This window comes from Lathyrus oleraceus, chromosome 2, assembly GCF_024323335.1.
Source record: "Lathyrus oleraceus cultivar Zhongwan6 chromosome 2, CAAS_Psat_ZW6_1.0, whole genome shotgun sequence".
In the NCBI taxonomy this organism is placed as follows: domain Eukaryota; kingdom Viridiplantae; phylum Streptophyta; class Magnoliopsida; order Fabales; family Fabaceae; genus Lathyrus; species Lathyrus oleraceus.
Genome location: NC_066580.1, coordinates 460,207,528 through 460,213,527, shown reverse-complemented (window position 1 = coordinate 460,213,527; position 6,000 = coordinate 460,207,528).

The following is a 6,000-nucleotide window of genomic DNA, read 5'->3' as shown; positions in this document are numbered from 1 at the left end:
CTTCGTATGAAGAGACCCGCTGGACGAAAAGAACAAAATAGTCCAGGCAAAAATGGGCATCCCGGCGAACCAAAAACAGAAAGAATGGTTCGGGCAAAAATTAGGGATATAGAAGAAAAATGTACACCCGGCAAGTCGAAAACCTGGAAAGGCGACTTGGGCAAAAAAGGGTATCCCGGTGGACTGAAAACCCGAAAGGGCGGTCCAGGCAAAAGAGGGATTGAAACGAACAACTGCGTCTAGCATGATCGTTTGCGCTTTGGTTAAGGCATCATGGATAATACCTGGTAGGGATCAGTTGGAATCGTCTTGTTCAGAAGGCAGAAAGCAAGGAGAGTCTGAGGACATATGGGGTGTAACCGAGTTGGAACTCGATGAGATTGCGGGTTTCACATTGCCATTAGGATAGATTTTTCCTTTTGAGCGCAATTACCTCTTTTCAGGGATTGCTTCCTTTTGTATTGCTCTTTTGAGCCACACTTTCTCAATCAATAAAATGCACATTCAGTCAAATAATTTTGTTTTTGTTTTTCATTACCGTTTTGATTGCAAGAACATCCAATTATTTTTGATAAAGAATCTTTGCATTTTAACACATACAGGTTCCTTCCGATGCATGTTTATAAGATTGAGAGCTTGAAATCTTATTTGGAAGGTTGAGTGACCCAAGTGTTGAAATCTTGACACGCCTGGGGCACGGTTTTATCTAACGATCTGTTTTGCAGGAACTGTTAGATGTTTTTTACTCACTTGCATGTTGTGATGTGGAAGCTTTGACAAGGGAGATCCCCATGAGAGTCCGATCAGGGACGAACGTATGAAGAAACGACGAAGCGACGTTGCGACGTATGACGAGCCTTGATGATAATCAAGAAGACTCTTCAAAGTCGGAAGACTGGAAAGTTTGTAATTCCCCGCAGAGTTCGATCAGGGACGAAGGAGGAACGGAGAGACGACGAGAGACGCCCGACGACCATTGAAATTAATCAAGAAGACTCTTCAAAGTCGGAAAATTGAAATTTATGTATAAATCCCAGGAGTACGTCTCTCGTCGAGTGCGGAACGACTTGGAATGCAAGATGATGGAGCAGAAAAGGTCCAGACGAGTCTGGGAGTTCTCAAAAGTGGAAAGCTGGTGCGAGATTAGGAGGTGGATACCTTGGTTCGATGAGTCGACAGGTGTTGTGCCAACTTTTCTTATTTCCCCAGCTAGTTCCCCGAGTGGAGCGGGTTTTTTCAATGACATATATCTCCAACAGTGTTCATTCTACCAGTGGATTGAACGAGTTTCCGTAGCAGACGAATATCTGCATCCCCAGCCGAGGGTATCCTACATGTGGATTGATTGGGTCCTCCCCAGCGGAGTAGTTGTCGTTCCCCTAGCAGGGTCTGGATGGTATTCCCCCAGCAGGTTGAAGATTGCTCATTTCCCCAGCGGGAGTATCTGTGAGGGTTCCCAAAGCAGAGTTGGGATCTATATCCCCAGCAAGTCAAAGACTGTGGTATTCCCACAGAGTGCAGTGAAGGATCTGTATCCCCAGCATGTCCTCGAGAGGGTTGGGTGCAAAGGATCTGTATCCCCAGCAAGGGTTGTCTATTTCCTAGCAGCAGTGCTATCCCCGGCAGGGTGGAAATCGGAGCAGTGGCGAGTTCCTCAGTAGAGAGTCTCGTTTTCCCCAGAAAATTCCCTTGAGGGGGATATTTTTATGCATTCATCATGTAGAATAAGCATTGCATATTGCATAGAAAAATAAATAATCGCGTAGCATTTCCATAATTATGGAGCATTACGCAGAAGAAATCAAGCATGCATCATTGCAAACGTCAGCTAGTCTCAAGCCGTGGTTACTGTTTGAGAGGTATTTTGCCAGAAAATGAAAGTGTTACTCCGAGTAGTATAGCCTCATGATTGGATCACAGGTATTGTCCCAGTGGTACGACACTGGAGAAGACTCCTTCCGTCGGACAGAGATGGAAAAGGGATGTATTCAACGCAACCCAAACTGTGGTTACCGCTTGAAGATTTGGGGTTCACCAAAGGAGAAGATGTTACTCTGAGGAGATTAGCATCACAACGTCAGATCAGCAATGTTCCCCAGTAGTGCGATATTGGAGGAAATGTTCCCGTCGGACAGAGATGGGGATACAGTCAGAAGACGTTACGCGATCAGCGCGATTCAAGCCGTGATTACCGCTTGAGGTTTGGTTTTGTCTGACAGCGAAGACGATGCTCCGAGGAGTTCAGCATTGTGAGTTTGGAACCACCGTTTCTTCCCAGACATCAGTAAGTGTTTGGTCGATCATTGTTTGATGTCTGTCCGCATCATTGTTTGATGTCTGTCTGCATCATTGTTTGATGTCTGTCCGCATCATTGTTTGATGTCTGTCCGCATCATTGTTTGATGTCTGTCCGCATCATTGTTTGATGTCTGTCCGCATCATTGTTTGATGTCTGTCCGCATCATTGTTTGATGTCATGTCCGCATCATTGTTTGATGTCTGTCCGCATCATTGTTTGATGTCTGTCCGCATCATTGTTTGATGTCTGTCCGCATCATTGTTTGATGTCTGTCCGCATCATTGTTTGATGTCTGTCCGCATCATTGTTTGATGTCTGTCCGCATCATTGTTTGATGTCTGTCCGCATCATTGTTTGATGTCTGTCCGCATCATTGTTTGATGTCTGTCCGCATCATTGTTTGATGTCTGTCCGCATCATTGTTTGATGTCTGTCCGCATCATTGTTTGATGTCTGTCCGCATCATTGTTTGATGTCATGTCCGCATCATTGTTTGATGTCTGTCCGCATCATTGTTTGATGTCTGTCCGCATCATTGTTTGATGTCTGTCCGCATCATTGTTTGATGTCTGTCCGCATCATTGTTTGATGTCCGTCCGCATCATTGTTTGATGTCTGTCCGCATCATTGTTTGATGTCTGTCCGCATCATTGTTTGATGTCTGTCCGCATCATTGTTTGATGTCTGTCCGCATCATTGTTTGATGTCTGTCCGCATCATTGTTTGATGTCTGTCCGCATCATTGTTTGATGTCTGTCCGCATCATTGTTTGATGTCTGTCCGCATCATTGTTTGATGTCATGTCAACATCATTGTTCGGTGCCTGTAAACATCGAGTTTCCTCCCGGTCATTGGCTCATGTCTGGTCGAGCTTTTTTTGGTGTCAGTAAACATCATCGTCCGATGTTCAGTAAACGTCGAGTTTCTTCCCAGTCATCAGTCAGTGTCTGGTTGAAGGTGTACCCTCTGACGTGTTGCCCTTAGAGTGGTGATTAGTGAAGTTTCCGACTATCAGGTTGAAGCACTTATGGTATTCAGGCCAGTTTTTCGGAGTTCAGACCGAAGTGGTTTTCGGACCAGGTAGAAGAAGAGAAAATTTTCGGGATTCAAGAAAAGCAAAAAAGGAATGAGAATCCCGAGTGGATGTGGTGTTCAGACCATGGTTATCCCTGTGTTACCATTTATTTTGGCATCCAGGTCGACGTTGTTCAGAGTTGTTTCTTCGCCGATGCTGACAGGCGTTGTTAATTATTATCCCATCAGAGTGCAAATTGTTCGTCTGTTCTTGGTATTCAATCACTCTTCATCCTGATCATCCGAAAGCCGAGGCTATTTCGTATCGACAGGTTCACAGTGGATTGAATAGGGGCAGCTGTAACACCTCAAAATTTGCCCTCCTCTCTTGGGACTAGCATTAACATATTTGCATTTCATTTTAGGGCATTAGGCATCTCATATTGCATATCATGTGGTTACATAGTGCAAGCCATCTTCCCAAGTCTTGATCAGGAGATGAGGAAGTTCAAAGGTGCAAGCCTAGGGTTTATTGACTGATCATGGCCATCTGAGGATTGGGCTGTGAATTAGGGTTTCATGATTCTCCAAGGGTATTGGTCTTTATCTTGTTTGCAATGATACATCATCATCATCATGGTTGGATGTCATCAGGAGATTGAAGAAGATTCCTTGGGATTAGGGTTTTGACCACTGGTCAACCCTAACCAGTTGCATTGGGCCAATCAGGGCTGGATCAGGAGATGAGGTTTCTAATGGTTATGAGGTTCATTTGATGGTTATATGGTGCTTATTGAGGCTAGGGTGTCACCCTTGAGCCATTTCAGTTGAAGATTGGGGCTCAGTTTGATCTATGCATTGCCAGATTCATCTATCAGATGAAAAGTCAACTGTGGTCAACTGTACATGATCTGGTGGATTTGGAGGTGGAAATGAGTTAGACACACTTCATTCATGTTGGAACAAGTGTTATATGACATCTCAAAGCTTAAGATTGAAGAAAATCAGGTCAGGACAAAAACTGCCAAAAATAGCAAGTGACTTGTAACTGAAGTTTCCAAAAATGGAAAGTTTTTGACCTTAAAAACAGATGTCCAAGGAAGCTTCAAATGAAAAATTGTTCAACATGACAGATGTAGATCTTGTTCTCACCTTTCCAAAAAGTCCAAGAACTTGAAAATCCGATGTGTGGTTTGCAAGATATGGCTCATTGAATTTCAGAAAAGACCCGTAATCAGGAGGCCATAACTACCACATACTTTGTCCAAATTGCAAGTTCTTTATATGCACAAACTCCATTTGACATGTACTTTGAGGGTGCATAATTGGATTTTCCCAAAAATGGCCAAGGCAAAAAGTCACTTTTCAACTGGACAGCTGAATTGGACCAGGGGCAAAATCGTCCAAATGTCAAAATAATTGGAATTTTTGAATGAGACTTTTTCCAACACCTCAGGAATGGCATTTTAAGTGTGTTTGAATATTCATTTTGTGGTTAATGCACATGGTTTGAGTTTTGGGTTGAAAAATGAAATGCACAAAATGGATCAATTACCACACACATATGATTTTGAGAAATACTCAACCAATTGGAATGGGAATAGTTTCTACACATCACATATGGCATTTGGGGGTTGCTTGAGCTGTCAAAACAGCTGGCACTAGCTGTCATTGTGTATTGACCAATTTGCCCTTGCTTACAAAAATTGCCATTTCACTAACATTCCAAATTATTAATTAAACATGATTAGTGGTGGATTAATGCAAGGTATATAAATCAAATCATCTCCTAATCATAACAGAATCTCACAATTACCAAGAACAGATCTAGAAACCTCTCATTCTCTCCATTTTGCTCAAGAACACAACAATCTTCAAATCCAAATTTCTTCCTCAATCTTCAACCAAAACTTGATTTTCTTTTTGCTGTGATCTTGTTTCAACATGTACTAGGACTGTTTTCATGATTCATCATCAATCAAGCCTTGCATCGCAACTGTTCAAGAACACCTCAACAATGGCAAATTCGAATTAAGAGCAGTAGAGGTCGAAGCAATTGGAACTGGACACGTCATTCATCTTCCACAAGGCTCTAGTACAACTGTTTTGAAGAGTTGGAGCTTAAAGCCGCGATCTACGCACTGCCATTGCCGGTATGTCGAAATTTTGAATCTCCTGTTTTGTTCGATTGATAGGTGCTTTGTGTAGTGCATTTCTTGTAGAATCCAATGGTGCTTGCGGTTTATAGAATGGTTGACTGTAGCTTAAGAAATCGCGATTTGAAATTATGAATTCAAACCCTAAGTGAGTCGATTCGAGAGATTGAGGAACTTTTAGGTCATGATAGTATGATATTTGTGATCCTCTTGTTGAGACGGTTACAACGAGTATGGCCGCGTCCATTTCTGTTAACATTTGATGTTCATGTGATTTTCGAAATTCTGGAAAATGTGTGAGGAAGACGATGGAAAAGTTGAGTTTGATCCAAAATCCAGTTTGAAATTTCGAATTTAGTGTTTCCCGCCGGCGCTTCTTTTAATTACCATTATGCCACTGAGTTTTGATTAATTATTTAAAAATTGTTTAACATCTTAAAAAATTCAGAAAAAATAGTAAAAAATTCCTAAAAATATGGAGATTTTTTCTATGGCTTTGTTGATGAGTGTAGGATTTTTTTGACCTATTGG